Source organism: Dasypus novemcinctus, chromosome 7 (genome assembly GCF_030445035.2).
Source record: "Dasypus novemcinctus isolate mDasNov1 chromosome 7, mDasNov1.1.hap2, whole genome shotgun sequence".
In the NCBI taxonomy this organism is placed as follows: Eukaryota; Metazoa; Chordata; class Mammalia; order Cingulata; family Dasypodidae; genus Dasypus; species Dasypus novemcinctus.
The window spans coordinates 70,843,634-70,861,104 of NC_080679.1; the positions used below are offsets into that span (position 1 = coordinate 70,843,634).

General features: G+C 40.2%; 1 protein-coding gene and 1 non-coding gene across 3 annotated transcripts in view; one reads left to right on the plus strand and one right to left on the minus strand.

Annotated features, from left to right (window-relative positions):
• The window catches only part of NFE2L2 (NFE2 like bZIP transcription factor 2), a 215,105-nt gene that overhangs the window by 128,150 nt on the left and 69,484 nt on the right, over positions 1 to 17,471 (plus strand). The gene's annotated exons all lie outside the window — the stretch shown is intronic.
• LOC111760091 (small nucleolar RNA SNORA31) lies at positions 2,693 to 2,821 on the minus strand. Its single transcript, XR_002793888.2, has one exon. It is a non-coding gene; the product is annotated as a small nucleolar RNA SNORA31 (small nucleolar RNA).

Consider the following 17,471-nt stretch of genomic DNA (forward strand, 5'->3'; position numbering starts at 1 on the left):
ATTGAGAGAAGAAATCCGATGGAACTTTTTTGTTCTCAGATCATGGTGAAATTATCTCATTTATTTTGTATGGGCTTCACAACATATATGTATGTGTGTTTATCATTTAATTTAATTAAATGGCATGTGGTTGCTACAACAGAGATGTGGGGCATTAGATGTTACCCAAAATCTAGTTGTAAGCCCTTTGCTTTGAAGAAAACAAAATCTTCGGTTTTCAGAATGACCTGAAAATTCTGTGGTATGAACCTTATTCTCTTTTCCTAACTTTGGGATTAAAATAGTTCAGCTAGGGTGACAAATTCATCCTGGCTTGTCTGTGTCTTGCATCCCAGGAACAGCCTCGGTCTGTAGCCTGTCATGGTGGTGGCAGTGGTGGCAGTGGCAGAGGCAGCGGTAGCTGTGGTCGTGATGGCAGTGGTATAGCTGACAGTACTTAGCATGGACTATGAGCCAGGGACTGTCCTGAGTGCCTTATGTCTCTCCTCTCATTTAGTCCTCACAACATCCTCACAAGGTCAGTGCCTATCTGCATTACACACTTGAGAGAAGAGAAAGTTATTAGGTTGAACCATGCAGAATTCCTGATTTTGTTGGTTGAGAAAGGTCAAATATTGATAAGTTCATATGATTCAACCTATTACTTGCCCAATGTTACAGAGATAGTCATATTGATAATACTTGCCCAATATCACAAACTCTGACGGTGACTCCAGAGTTTAACTTTCAGCTACCACAAAGTAACAACTGCATATCTGCTTTTCAGAAGATAGACCCAGGCTTGGAGTAATTGCAGTTTAAAAAATGAAAAAAGTGGTGCCATCCAAAGACTACTTTTCTTCTCCAGTCTCTGATTTCAGTTGCTAATATTACTCAAGTGTGTAAGTTGGCTCAAGACTGCCCTGCCTGTGGCCACTCTTTCTACTGTGCAGCTGAAACTAGCCCATCATACCAACTGCTCTCGGGATGGCTGCCTCAAAACCAGGCTTGCCTAAAATATCTCCCTCTCGGGGTACAGAGCCATACACCTGTCTCCCCATCTGAACTCCCCACCATGAGAGGCACTCAGCTAAGACCACATGCCTTTCTGCAGAGGTTATTGGGAACCTCATCAACCACCCCCTTTTACACACCAGTGACTAGTTTATCAGATTATGCAAACTCAGGATTTGGACCTACTGAGTTTTGTTTGGGAATTGGGCTGCAGATGGGTAAAGTTAGGAGCATGGGGTGAATCATGGGCTGTTGGATGTGGCAATAACATTAGAAGCCTATTGGTAACACTAGCATTTTACAGCTGAGCAACTAAGGTTTAGATATACAATGGCTTCCTCAAGGTCCCACATGGAGGTGAAAAAGAGGTGGTGTCTCAATTATACAGTGACCAACCCCATAGTGCCCTGGTTTCCTGAGGCTGGTATCTTAAGAAAACTAAGGGGGTTCCAAAATAGGAAAGTCTTAGGCAAAGCAGAATGAGTTGGCTGTTTTACTCAATTAGGAGCCCTAAACTCTCTTTTCTGGAGAGCTTGAACTTGAGTAGTCAGGGTCCCAAGCCTGCTTGGTTTAGCTCAAAAACCCTGGGTGGGGAAATGGCAGCAAACATGAATTACATGCCCCAGTTTTTTCCATGGCTGGCTACCCTGAATTATCAGTCCCTGGGTATGGACTTGGACAAAACATGGGAGAAGCCACGTGAGCTTAGGCTGCGCCTGCCTTATGATTGACTGAACCTTTGGCCTCTTGGGCCACAGTTTTCGGGAAAGCCAGGGAGATTGAGGACAGTCTCAGAAAGTAAAGCTCTATCCTGGTTTATTCAGTTATAGAGATGGGACAGCTGCCGGTCAGCCACAGCCATGCTATTCCAGAACCTGGGAGGAGAATGCTGTTGTCCCTACTTTGTGTGGCTTCAGAGAAGATGGGCATGGAGAAGTTCTCCAGCAGGGCAATAGATCAGCAGGGTGCCCCGTGCTGCAATCATTTCCTTTTTCGAAGACGGTTTGTCATTCAGAGGTTTCAAAGCCTGCAATAAGCAGTCATTCTTGGCTAACTTTGGAGTTTTTTCCTTAAATGTCAGACGTCTAACTTAACTTTTTTTCTTAGTTTTACTTCTCCTTCTGGGCTATGTTGCCCCAAGCCCTTGGTTGGTCAGCTGTTGTTTCCTCCACTGGGCCTCCTGCTTTTGGTTCTGCTGGGACCCAGCCTCTAGCTCATACCTTATGCCTGGAGATGGTGTATGTGTTGAATGAAGAAGGAAAAGAGTGAGAGGATGGAAGGAAGGAATAATGTAAGAACTCCAGCCAGGCAAAATTGTCAATACAAATTTTCTTCAGTGTTCTCTTTCCTGCCTGGATCCTTTAAACTATGTCTGAACACCCATCCTCCCAACCCTACCCCCCCACAACTGCTGTCCAGAATCTAAATTTTTCATGATCCACCCTTGCTCTCAACCACCACTGAAATGTCCTTCATAGTGCCCAAATAACAAATTTACTGATCTGATCAACTAATCCATATTAATGGACATTAAAGTCAGAGTCAGAAGGCCTCAGAGGTGAATCTTAACTGTGACCTCTGTAGTTAAAACACCCTCCTAGGTTGTGTTGTTTTGTTTTGGAGTAAAATGCTATTCACTGTTTGCAAGTTTATTTCTGAGTTTCAAAGATTATTTCCCCTTCCCTGTATTTTTAGAATTTCCTGTATTCCCCCGTTCAATCTTGGCTGCTACAATCAGACAGAGAGAACAAAGACTTTCTTTCTCTTGTATCTGTAGTGGAACCCTTAGCAGCAGACACGAACTGCTCTAGGTCTGTCGGAGATGCATCCTAGGTTGTTTTCAACACTTTTCTGAACGTAAAGTCCTGTGGAGGGGGTGGGACACATAGTGGAGGATTATTTTGGGAAGAACTCTGTGATGAGGGTTGCCAAATTTAGCAAAGAAAATAATGGAAAGCCCAGTTGAATTTGAATTTCACATAAAAAAAACAACAGCAGCTTTTAGTATAAGTATTTCCCATACAATATTTGAGACAGATTGTACTAAAAGTTATTCATTATTTATCTGTAATTCAAATGTAACTGAGCATCCTGTGTTTTATCTGGTAATCCTATCTGTGACCCGCAAAGTCTCCCAAACGTGTAGCCTGCCAGAGGGCCAGGATTGCCAAGGAATTTGGAACAGGTTCCAAATGTCTGGCAGAAGGAAACCACCCCATCCAAGAGGGCATCACATGGTAAAGTTTGGTGAAGTGTGGCCTCCCCCAAAGCCAGGTCTGCTGACATGGGGGAGCATCTGAGGTAAATCTGAACAGAATGCTCCTGAAGACTGGCCAAGATACCAGTAAAACAGGTGTGCTCTGCTGGATCCCTCCCAGAAGATACAGCGCCTGGTTCTGGTGCTAACAACTGACTCACCTGCTACCCACCACACTAAGACATTATTTTTAGGTCTGAGGAAGGAGTGGCAAGGTTTTAAAAATAGGCACCAGATATAGGGAATATTACATTCAGAAAGCTCGATACTGAAACTGAGTTTAAAACCAGGAAACGCAATCCATCGGTCTGCTAACATGCAATCTAGAAAAGGTTACTACCAACAGCTTTCCATATAAAAGTGCATAAGACTGAGACCCCACACTTCTCTTTCACTTTTTTTTAACAGGTAAAGGTGATATTACTAGCATCACAAAAATTGCTATTGCCACCTATAATAATCTTTTTTATCAACAAATGAAGAGAAAGGCTGTTTTGTTATCTTTTGTTGGTTTCTGTACTGGATAAACCTGTCTGCTCTTCCAGAGGCCACCTTTCTCTATCCTGCCCTGTTCTCTAGAAAGCTCACCACTTGGAACTATACCCCAGGACTCCCTGCCCCTCTGGCTTCTGGCTAGAATCCACCAATGAGAAGCATCAGCAAGAGATTAGAGGGTGGGAAGACAGATGGGTCAGAAGACTACGTTTAAGGTGGCTGGTATATATTAAAATGTTTGTTACAACAACCTAATAAAAATCACTCAATAAAATAGTAACAGATGATTCCTTCTTTAACATGGTAAGATACATTTACATCAGCCCCAAAGCCAGCGTTCTGCTGGGTGAGGCAACACCAGAGGCAGCCCCACTAAAATCTGATATAAGACAGGAATGCTCATGATCACCATTACTACTTAAAATTTTACTGAAGGTATTAGCAATCAGCATCAGATATGATAAAGAATTCAAATATAAAAATAGGAAAGGGAAAAAAATATCTTCACTATTTGCAGATGATATGATTATATGTCTTTAAATCTAAGAGACTTAAGTGAAAAACTATCATAAACATTAATGGAATTCAGTAAGGTAAAAGGATGCAAAATTAATATACAGAAACCAATCAATCCCATGTATACAAACAAAGGAAAGGACCTTAATTAAAAAAAAAAAGTGGGGAAGTGGACTTTGCCCAGTGGTTGGGGCATCCATCTACCACATGGGAGGTCCGCGGTTCAAGCCCCGGGCCTCCTTGACCCGTGTGGAGCTGGCCCATGCGCAGTGCTGATGTGCGCAAGGAGTGCCCTGCCACGCAGGGGTGTCCCCCGCATAGGGGAGCCCCACACGCAAGGAGTGCGCCCCGTAAGGAGGGCCGCCCAGTGCAAAAGAAATTTCAGCCTGCCCAGGAATGGCGCCGCACACACGGAGAGCTGATGCAGCAAGATGACATAACAAAAAGAGACACAGATTCCCATGCTGCTGACTACAGAAGCGGACAAAGAACACGCAGCAAATGGACACAGAGAACAGACAACCGGGGTGGCGGGGGCAGGGGGGAAGTGAGAGAAATAAATAAAATAAATCTTAAAAAAAAAAAAGTAGGGAAACTTCCAGGGAAGGTGGTAGAGTAGGGAGCTCCAAGACCCAGCCCTTCTAGTGAAACAACTATTAAACAGAGAGGAACTGTGAAACAATTATTTTGAAATTCCAGAGACCAGAACACTATGTAGCATCCAGGGAAGAGTGGGAGAAAGAGGCTGATAAATTATGGTAAAGAATTGTAAATTGCTGTCTCTGGACATCAGCTTCTGGTGCCCATCCTTCACTCTCGTGGCAGGTTGCAATTGGATCTAGTCCCTGGCTGGTGACAGAAAGGGACAGAAAAATCCTCTTCCCCAAGAACAAGGGTATGCATGGCCAATCACAGATCAAGGCTTTTGATTAGCAAATTCAGATCACTGAGTCTTGGCTCAGAGGGCAGCCATTGTTTCAACTCTCCCTGGACAGCAGCAGAGGTGGTGGGGATTTAAAGATGCAGGGCTTCCTGGGGCTGCAGGGGAAAGTAAGCTGAAGGGCTGCAATTGCTGGGCAGGCCAGGTAAGCTCAGCTGTGGGGAGCCATCGAAGTTTTTGTCACCCTTCCTGACCCCCTCCAGGGGGCACTTTGAAGTCAGTCTGCATCCTTTCTGTAAGTTCTGGCCCTGTTTTGGTCCGGAAAGACCAAATTAGGAAAGTCCTCCCTGGGTGAACCGCCTCTCAGAATTTGCCCTCCAGGCAAAAGCAGCAGGAGACAACAAAAGGAGTCTGGAAAACTCTAGAGGCAGGCAGTCTAGGACAAAGGCCTGCCAGCTTCAGATAACCAGGAGAGAGAAGTTTATTCCCTGGGAAACAGAGAGGCAACCAAACTCCAAACAGGGAAACTCCAAAACAAGCAAAAGCCCAGGAAAAGACAGAGGCCCAGTAAGACAGGGAAAACCCTGCGCACTGCATTCACCTTGGGCAGACCTTCCTGATAGGAGAGCTGAAGTTCAAGAAAATCTGTCTTATCACCAGCTGGTTACAAATCCAGGGAGCAGACATCCCAGGGACTAAAACCCAGAGTTAACGTTTTAAAATATTAAAATGTACAGTATACAACAAAAGACTACAAGACAAAGAAACAGGAAATGATGGTCAATCCAAAGAAAGAGAATAAAAATACAGAAAACAACAATGAAAAAGATGAGAGTGTGGAATACTGAATAAAATCTTTAAAAATTGATCTTAAAATCACTTGAGATGAAGGAAAGTACAGACAAAGAACTACAGGATCTCAGGAAAACAATGAAAAACAATACAAAATGCCTAATGAAGGAAGACAGACCATTACTCCAGGCCTTTGATATTGATGATTGTACCTATAAACCTTTTCTTGTGAAATTAAAACAGTCTGGTATTATATACTTCCTAAGAGTTATCTCCCGAAAGCTTCCTTGTTGCTCAAATGTGGCCTCTTTCTAAGCGAAACTCAGCATATCAGTATACTACCCTCTCCTACCACTGGCATGGGACTTGATTCTCAGGGATGATCCTCCCTGGCACTGAGGGATTATTACCAAGTGCCAACTAGCAACACATCTGGGAAAAAACCTTGGCCATAAAGGGGAAATGGTAAAAACAAATGAGTTTTTATGGCTAAAAGATTTCAGGGAGTTGGGAGGTCATTCCAGAGGTTATGCTTATGTAAGTCTCAGCAGGATCTCATTGGCTGCCACAATAAACAGTGCCTCAAATAGTGGGGCTCCTGAGGGCTCTAGAGACATCCAGAAACTATAAGCAGAGCAGACACCTCAGGAATTTGGCACCCTGTCAGTGGGCCTTACTTTAGAATTTATGCTTCCCAATATAATAAAGTTAGACTCATTTATAGGTTCTTTACACATGGCTCTTCTGCCCCTTTTATTTGAACCTATAATTAGCAGTATACTTGATAAATATATGACCCAAAGACTTAAATCTTTGATCAATCCATGTGTCAGTTTAGTCCTGAATTTCAACAGAGTTGCAATACCTACTCTCCAGTTCATTGGACTTTACCTTCAAGATTGAGGAATGAACAAAGGACTAAAGTAGACATTATTATTCTACTATAGACTTTTTCTAGCAATGGAAGAAGTCTTATCATTGATATAAAGAACTCTTATCATTGATACCAGAGGTTCTAAGTGATGGGAAAGGGAAGAATAGATGTAATATAGAGGTATTTTCAGGACATTGGAGTTGTCCTGCATGACATTGCAGTGATGGATACAGGCCCTTGTATATTTTGCCATAACCTACAAAATTGTGCACGAAAGAGTGTAAACTATAATGTAAACTGTAGACCATGGTTCGTAGCAATGCTTCAACATGTGTTCATCAATTGTAACAAATCACATTAATGAAGGATGTTGCTAATGTGGGAAACTGTGGAAGGCGGAGGGAGTGGGGCATATGGGAATCCCTTATTTTTTTATGTAACATTTATGTAATCTAAAGCTTCTTTAAAAATTAAAAAATTTAAAAAATATGATTCCAAGTAAGGAGATAGAAATTTTAAAAAGGAACCTAACAGAACCACTGGAGTTGAAGACCACAATAACTGAAATGAAAAATGCCCAGAAGGGTTTCAAGAGCAGAATGGAGAGGACAGAAGAAAAAATGAACAAACTTGTAGACAAGATACTTGAAATGAGTCAGGTTGAGGGGCAGAAAGAAAAAAAAATATTAAAAAGCAAAAATAGGCTAAGACAGCTGTGGACACCATCAAGTGCACCAATATGCACATTATGGGCATTCCAGAAGGAGAAGAAAGGGAGAAAGGGGCAGAAGAAGTAATCAAAGACATAATGACAGAAAAGAAAGTTAAAGAGACATGATAGAGAATTTCCCAAACTTAGCAAAAGATGTGAATATGCACATCCAAGAAGCCAGAGAATACCAAACAGGATAAACATTAAGAAAAATACACCTCATCATATGTTGATTACACTATCAAATACAAAAGACAAGGAGAAAGTTCTGAAAGTTGCAAGAGAAAAGCAGCATGTTAATACAAGGGAATTCCAATAAGATTGTCAATTTCTCATCAGAAACCATAGAGGCAAGAATGTAGTGGATTGAAATACTTAAAGTGCTAAAGGAAATCAACTGCCAGCCAAGAAATATGCATCTGGCAAGATGTCTTTCAAAAATGAGGGAGAGATTAAGACCCTCTCAGATAAACAAGAGCCAAAAGTGTAATCACTACAAAACCTGCCCTACAAGCAATGATAATGGGAGTTAATTCTACAGACTGAAGTGAAAAGACTCTAGACAGTGGTTTAAAGCAACATAAAGAAATAAAGACCTGTGATAAAGGTAACAATTTGGTTAATTATAAATACCAGTATTGTTGTTTTCTATTCTTTGGTCTGTAATTTTACTTCTTACTTCCTGCAGGTACTAAAATGCAAATGCATAAAAAGTAATGATATGCTACATTCTCTAATAGAGCAGCAAGAATCCCTAGAGTACATGGGCAGTGCCTAGTGAATAGCGATCAATGCTATTGATACTTGTATTTATGAACCTTGTTCTTATTAAATTGAAACTTAGCTTAGTATTATATATTGCCTAAGAATTACCCCTTAAAAACCTCCTCGTTGCTCTATATGTGGCTTCTCTCTAAGCCAGATTCAGCATACAAACTCACTGCCTTTACCCCAGCATGAGACATGACTCCCAAGGATGAGCCACTCTGGAACTGAGGGATTATTACCAAGCACCAACTAGTGATGCATTTGGAAAAAGACCTGGACCAAAAGGAGTAAATAATCAATATAAATGAGTTTTTATGATGAAGAGATTTCAAAATGGGAGGTCATTCTAGAAGTTATGCTTGTGTACATCTTAGGAGGATCTCACTGGTTCAGTAAACAGTGCCTCAAGCAGGGGTCTCTGGAGGGCTCCGGAAATATCTAGACACTATAGCCAGGGCAGATAACCCCAGGGATTCAGGGTCCTGTCAGTGAGCCTTACCTTGGAATATATGATAACCTCTCCCACCAATGTGTCAGAGTTGGACTCATTTATAATTTTCCTACACATGGTTCTTATGCCCCTTTTATTTGAACCTATAATTAGCATTATACCCATTAAATATGTGTTCCAGAGACTTAAATCTTCCAGCTGTTCATATACCAGTGTACCCTGAATCTCAGCAGAGTTGTAGCCAATACCTACCCTCCAATTCATTAGATAAAAGGAGATGATGGACAACACCAATCCAAAAAAACAAAGAGTATCTACAACTTCATGCAAGAGAGGTCCAACCATCTTCCCCATAGTATCTGAACCCCCTCTCAATTGGAATCAGAGTGGGAATCACCATCCCAAAATCCTCAAGATTGAGGAATGAACAAACATAAAGGGGGAATGCAACTATGGACCAGTGTAGACTTATTATTGTTGATATAAAGACAGTGGTCAGGAAGCGGACTCGGCCTGATGGATAGGGTGTCTGCCTACCACATGGGAGGCCCACGTTTCAAACCCCGGGCCTCCTTGACCCATGTGGATCTGGCCTGTGCGCAGTGCTGATGTGCACAAGGAGTGCCATGAGCAGAGGTGTCCCCCGTGTAGGGGAGCCCCATGCACAAGGAGTGCACCCAGTAAGGAAAGCCACCTGGCGCGAAAGAAAGTGCAGCCTGCCCAAGAATGGTGCCGCACACATGGAGAGCTGATGCAGCAAGATGACGCAACAAAAAGAAACACAGATTCCCAGTGCCGCTGATAAGGATAGAAGCGGTAACAAAAAAACACACAGGGAATGGACACAGAGAGCAGACAACTGGGGCTGGGGGAAGGGAAGGGGAGAGAAATAAATAAATCTTTAAAAAAAATAAAAGACAGTGGTCATCAGAGTTTTTGAGGGGAGGGAGAGGAAAGAATTGGTGTAACATGGGGCATTTTGGGGACATTGGAATTCTTCATGACATTGCAATGACAGATACAGACCATGATACATTTTGTCAAAACCTATAAAATTGTGTGATGCAAAGTGTAACCCATAGTGTAAACTGTAGACCATGGTTAGTAGCAATTCTTCAATATGTGTTCATCAGTTGTAACAAATGTACTACACTAATGAAAGATGTTGTTAATGGGGAAAAGTGTGGGAGGCGGAGGAGGTTAGGTATATGGGAATCCCCTATATTTTCAATGTAATATTTATGTAATCTAAAGCTTCTTTAAAAGTAACAAAATTTTTTTAAAGTAATGATGAATCTAGGTTTTTGGACATACAATATACAAAGATATAAGTGGTAACAAATACAAAAAATGGTGGGGGATAAAGGGGTATAGAAAAATTATATATGAATGCTATTGAAGAAATCAATTGGGAAAGCACATGACAACATGGAGGAACCTTGAGGATATTATGCTGAGTAAAATAAGCTAGACACAAAAGGATGAACAGTATATGATCCCACTGATATGAAGTAAATACAATGAGTAGACTTATGGAGTTGGACTATGAGATGTAGGTTGGTGGGAGATGAACTGTGGATAAGAAGATGCTGGATGTATGTGGAATGTTTAATAAAGTCAAATGTAATATGTGGTAATGGTTAGACTTGATAGTAACGCATTATAATTGATATAACAAACACTATTGATTTATGGATATAATTGTGACTGAAACAAGTAGTCTAGGGAGATGAATGTTAGTTGGAGGACAGCTGGAGGATAATATAGGAATGTATAACAATAATTTTAGAAGTAGGTGAGGATTTTGGTTAATAATATAAATACATGAATGTTCTACTACAGGGTGTTAAGAATGTTGCGATACATGGGAAAAACATAACTAATGTAATTTATAGACTATAGTTAACTACGACATTGCAATGTTTTTGTAACAAAAAGCAAAGTTGGTACTAAATTCTAAAGGTAGAAAAAAGAATATGGGGTTTCCTCTTCTTCATTTTTTTACATTAATAAGGAGACCATGACTATGTTATTTAATTAATGTTCCTCTTTCTATTTTTCTGAACACTAGAGGAACACCTATGTTAGCAGTTGGAAATAGAAGAAATAAAAGTACCTGAAAAAGAACTTTTTAGGAGTAATGTTTTTATAACTTATTGAGCTGCCTTTTTCTGTTCTTTCATTTTTGTGAATTTTTAAAGAGAATTGCTTAAAAAATGAAGTTAAAGTTGTATCAACCCAAATATAATTGTTATATATTTAGGATGTTAAATTTTAACCTTATCAGGTGGATCTCACTGACTGCCACAGTAAACAAAGCCTCAAGCAGAGGTGCTCCCAAGAGCTCTAGAGACATCTGGACACTATAGGCAGGGCATACAACCCCATGAAATCAGCACCCCATTGGTGAGCCTTACCTTGGAATATGTGTTAACCTATTTCCTCAATGTAACAGAGTTAGACCCCTTTATAATTTCCACACACATGGTTCTTCTGCCCCTTTTATTTGAACCTATAATTAGCACTATACCAATTAAATTTATGTCCGAGAGACTTAAATCTTTAGTCTGTTCATATGCCATTTGAGCCCTGAAGCTCAGCAGAGTTGCAGCCAACACCTACTCTCTAGTTCATCAGATTTGCCCAGGACAACTAAAAAATCATGACGGTGGCAACATTCATCCCAAAAAACAGAGAGTATCTATAACTGCAAGCAAAACAGTTCCATTCATCTGCCCGATGGGCTCTAAGCCCCACTTAATCAGAAACAGAGTGAACATCACCATCCCAAAATCCTCAGGATTGAGGAATATACAAACATAAAGGGGAATGCAACCATAGACCAAAGTAGCTTATTATTATTGTAGTAATGGAAGCGCTTGTAGCATTACTATAAAGATAGTGGTCACCAGATGCTCTAAGAGGAAGGAGAGGGAAGAAGAGGTGAAACATGGGGCATTTTGGGGATAATGGAATTGTTCTGCATGATATTGCAATGACAGATACAGATCATTATAGATTTTGTCAAAACCTATAAAATTGTATGGTGCAAAGTGTAACCCATAATGTAAACTATAGACCATGATTAGTAGCAATGTTCCAATATGTGTTCATCAATTGTAACAAATGTACCATACTAATGAAAAATGTTATTAATAAGGGAAAATGTGAGAGGGGAGGGGGTGGGGTATATGAGAATCCCTCAAAATATCAATGTAACTTTTGTCATCTAAAACTTCATTAAAAAGAAAGTTTAAAAAAATCTAACCCTGTGATAACCACAAGGAAAACAGATGAAAAATATATCCAGATAGAAATGAGAAGGCATTCAGTTTGGTACAGCACAAGAAAACAAATAAATATAAAAGTAGGCTTTAGTGGAAGTGGGGGACAAAAAATGTTATAAGACTTACAAAGGCTCAATAGCAAAATGGCAGAAGAAAGACCTGTATTATCAGTAGTGACTTTAAATGTAAATGAAATACACTCTCCAGTCACAAGGCAGAGATTGGCAGAATGGATAAAAAAGCATGACCCAACTGTACACTGTCTGCAAGAGAATCACCTTAAAGTCAAAGGTAGACTGACAGTGGAAGAATGCAAACCTTATCATGCAAGTAGTAACCAGAAGAGAGCTGGTGTGGCTATACTAATAATGAATAAAATAGACTTTAAGTCAAAAACAGATATTAGTGACAAAGATGGTCATTACATACTGATAAAGGAGACAGTTCAACAGGAAGATGTAGCAGTTATAAATATATATGCAGCTAAGAGCAGAGTCTCAAATATATGAAGCAAATATTGACTGAGCTGAAGGGAAACATGACAGTTTCACATTAATAGTAGATGACTCTCAACAATGAATAAAATATCTAGTAGAAGATCAATAATGAAGGATAGGACTTGAATTATTCACTAAACCAACTAGACCTAACAGACATACAGAGAACACTGCACCCAACAAAACACAATACATGTTCTTCACGAGAGCACATGGCTCATTTTCCAAACAAGTCTCAATACATTAAAAAACATTGAAATCAAACAATGTATATACTCTGGCCACAGCAGAATGAAGGTAGAAATCAATAACAGAGGGAAAAAGGGAAAATTCACAAATATCTGGAAATTAAACAATGTATTCTTTTTCATTTTAAAGATTTATTTATTTGTTTATTTATTTATTTATTTCTCCCCCCTCCCTCCATTGTCTGCTCTCCATGTCCATTCCCTGTGTGTTCTTCTGTGTCTGTTTGTATTCTCATTAGGTGGCTCCGGGAACCAATCCTAGGATCTTCCGGAGTGGGAAAGAGGTGATCATTCTCTTGTGCCACCTCAGCTCCCTGGTCTGCAGCGTCTCTTATTGTCTCTCCTCTGTGTCTTTTTTTGTTGCATCATCTTGCTGCATCAGCTCTCCACATGGGCCAGCACTCCTTGTGCAGGGCAGCACTCTGCGTGGGCCAGCTCACCACATGGGCCAACTTGCCCTCACCAGGAGGCTCTGGGTATCAAACCCTGGATCACTGGAGCCCAATTGCTTGAGCCACATCCACTTCCCAACAGTGTATTCTTAAACAACCATTGGGTTAAAGAGGAAATCAGAAATGACATTAGGAAATATCGTGAGGTGAATGAAAATATTTTGGGTAGCAATTACAATGTACCAAAACTTATGGTATGCAGCAAAGGTAGGGCTAAGAGGGAAATTTATAGCTCTAAGTGCTTACATTAAAAAAGAAGAATGACTTCAAATCAGAGACCTAACTTCAAAAATGGAAGAAATATAAAAAGAAGAGCAAACTAAAGCAAGCAAATGGAAAGAAACAACAAAGATTAGAGCAGATTCGAATGAAATAGAAAACAAATGAAAAGAATTGAGAGAAACAACAAAGCAAAAAGTTGGTTCTTTGAACAGATCAACAAAATCAGCATACTTTTAGCTAGACTGACAAAGAAAAAAGAGAATATATTGATTGTACACTTTGGATAGATTTATGCTTTGATTTCTTAAAGACAATAGAATGATAGGACAACAGAGGGCCGAAAAGAAGACAGGGAAAGAGGATACAAATAACAAAAATCAGACATGAAAAAGGGGACATTACTACTGACCCTGCTGAAATGAAAAGGACTTTAAGTGGATACTATGAACAATTGTATGCCAACAAATTAGATAACGTAGATGAAATGGATAAAGTCTTAGAAATGCGTAAACTACCCACATTGACTCAGGAAGAAATAGAATATCTCAACAAACCAATTGCTAGTAAAGAGACTGAATCAGTCATCAAAAACCTCCCAACAGGGCGGTGGACTTGGCCCAGTGGTTAGGGTATCCGTGGTTCAAACCCCGGGCCTCCTTGACCTGTGTGGAGCTGGCCCATGCACAGTGCTGACGCACGCAAGGAGTGCCATGCCATGCAGGGGTGTCCCCCGCGTAGGGGAGACCCACACGTAAGGAGTGCGCCCCTTAAGGAGAGCCGCCCAGTGTGAAAGAAAGTGCAGCCTGCCCAGGAATGGCACCGCACACACAGAGAGCTGACACAACAAGATGACGCAACAAAAAGAAACACAGATTCCCATGCCGCTAAAACAACAGAAGCGGACAAAAAGATGCAGTAAATAGACACAGAGAACAGACAACTGGGGTGGGGGTGGGGGTGGGGGAGAGAAATAAATAAATAGATAAATAAATAAATAAATAAACAAATCTTAAAAAAAAACACACAGATTCCTATGCCACTGACAAAAACAGAAGCGGACAAAGAAGACACAGCAAATAGACACAGAGAACAGACAACTGGGACAGCGGGGAGGGGAGGAAAGAGAAATAAATAAATAAATCTTTTTGGAAAAAAACCTCCCAACAAGGGCTGGAAAAAGATATGTTTTTGTATACTTCATTTTTCTTTAACCTGTTCTTATTCATACACTTTAATTAAAATAATCTAGCAGGATCAATAATGACTTAGCAAGACTACTGTTGAAAAAGATTTTGAGTTTTTCTGCTTCATGAAATTATAAGTTGGCAAATTATTATCTGCTGTAATTCATTCCAATAAGATGTGAAGAATTCCCAAATAGGAACTTGATTAACTAGAAAGAATTATGACCTAAATGGAAATGAAATAACTAAGCTAATAATTTATTTCATTCTTACAGATTCTTATGTCCAATAGTTAGAACTGTATATAAAAATTATAATTATATTATAATTAATTTCTATACAATTTTAATTATTTACATTTATAAAGGTTTGTTGCTATGCTACCAATTTTTTTTTTTTTAAAGATTTATTTATTTATTTATTTCCCCTCCCCTCCCCCGGTTGTCTGTTTTCTGTGTCTTTTTGCTGCGTCTTGTTTCTTGTTTCTTTGTCCGCTTCTGTTGTCGGCAGCGGCACGGGAAGTGTGGGTGGAGCCATTCCTGGGCAGGCTGCTCCCTCCTTCGCGCTGGGCGGCTCTCCTTATGGGTGCACTCCTTGCGCGTGGGGCTCCCCTACGCGGGGGACACCCTGCGTGGCACGGCACTCCTTGCGCGCATCAGCACTGCGCATGGGCCAGCTCCACACGGGTCAAGGAGGCCCGGGGCTTGAACCGCGGGCCTCCCATGTGGTAGACGGACGCCCTAACCACTGGGCCAAAGTCCGTTTCCCTGCTACCAATTTTTTATAATTGATTATATTAAATCTTACAGGGCCTTGCACTGTTAAAATTTGTCATTTCTTTCCATCTATTTTTCTATTTATTTTACAATTTTGCAATAAAAGACTTTTCAACAGCTAAAAAGAAAGCCATTGTTTATATACTTTGGATAAATCATATGGTATGTGAATATATCTCAATAAAACTGCCTAATAAATAAATAATTGTGCAAGAATAGCCAGAGATAGCAGTTATATACAGCAGGGGAAACAGAGATTGAGAGGTAAAGAATTTTCTTGTTTATTTGTTTGTCTGGTTTTTTGTTTATTATTATTATTGAAATAATGAAAATGCTTTAGTAATGACCGAAGTAATGAATGCACAACTATATGATTATACCAAATACCATTGATTGTACACTTTGGATAAATTGTATGCTTTATTAATAAATATCAATAAAATTTATTTGTTTAGAAAACAAAAACAAAGACAAACATAAAATCTCCCAACAAAGAAAAGCCCAGGACAAGATGATTTCACAGTATAGTTCTACCAAACATTTCAAGAAGACTTAATTCCAGTTCTGCTCAAACTCTTCCAAAAATTTGAAGAGTAAGGAACACGCCCTAACTCATTCTATGAGGCCAAGATCACTCTCATCCTACAGACTAATATCTCTTATGAATATAGATGCAAAAATCCTCAACAAAACAATGCAAACTGAATTCAACAGCATATTAAAAATAGAATTACACTCCATTTTCAAGTGGGATTTATCTCTGGTATACACAGTTGGTTCAATTTAAGAAAATCAATTAATGTAATATACCACATTAACAGAATTAAGGGGGGAAAACACATGATCATCTCAATTGATGCAGAAAAGGCATTTGACAAAATACAGCACCCTTTTGTGATTAAAAACCCTTAGAACACTAGGAATAGAAGAAAAGTTCCTTGGCATGATAAAAATCGTATTTGAAAAGCCCACAGCTAACATCCTACTTAATGGTGAAAGACTGAAAGCTATCCTTCTAAGATCAAGAACAAGACAAAGTTGCCCACTGTTACCACTGTTATTCAACATTATACTGGAAATTCTTGCCACAGCAATTAGGCAAGAAAAATAAGAGGAATCCAAATGGAAAAGAAGTAAAACTTTCCCTATTTGCAGATGACAAGATCCTGTATACAGAAAATCCTGAAAAATCCACAACAAAGCTCCTAGAGCTAATAAATTCAGCAAAGTGGAGGAGTACAAGAGAAGCACCCAAAATTCAGTAGTGTTTATATACAGAAGCAATGAACAATCAGAACAAGAAATCAAGAAAACTACAATATATATCTAGGAACAAATCTAACCAAGGATATAAAGGACTTGCACACAGAAAACTACAAAACATTGCTTAAAATAATTTTTATTTTCTTTAAGATGGATTTATTTATTTCTCCTCATTCCCTTGTTTTGTACTCACTGTCTGCCCTCTATGTCTGCTCGTTGTGTGCTCTCTGTGTCTGCTCATCTCCTTTTTTAAAATTTTTCTCTTCTTCCCTGACCCGCCCCCAGTTGTCTGCTCTCTGTGTCCATTTGCTGTGAGTTATTCTGTGTCCACTTGTATTCTTGCCAGTGGCACCCAGAATCTGTGTCTCATTTTGTTGCGTCATCTTGCTGCGTCAGCTCTCCATGTGTGTGGTGCCTCTCCTGGGCAGGCTGCACTTTTTTTGCACTGGGTGGCTCTCCTTATGGGGCACACTCCCTGCATGTGGAGCTCCCCTACACAGGGGACACCTCTGTGTGGCACAGCACTCCTTGCATGCAGCACCACTGCGCATGGGCCAGCTCATCACATGGGTCAGGAGGCCCTAGGTTTGAACCTTGGACCTCCCATGTGGTAGGCAGACATCATATCTGTTGGGTCAAATCTGCTTCCCTCATCTTCTTTTTATAAGGCACAAGGAACTAAACCCAGGACCTCCCATGTGGGAAGGAGGCACCCAGTCACTTGAGCCACATCTGCTTCCTACTTGTCTACTTGTTGTGTCTCCTTGTTATGTCATCTCATTGCATAAGCTAGCCATGCCAGAA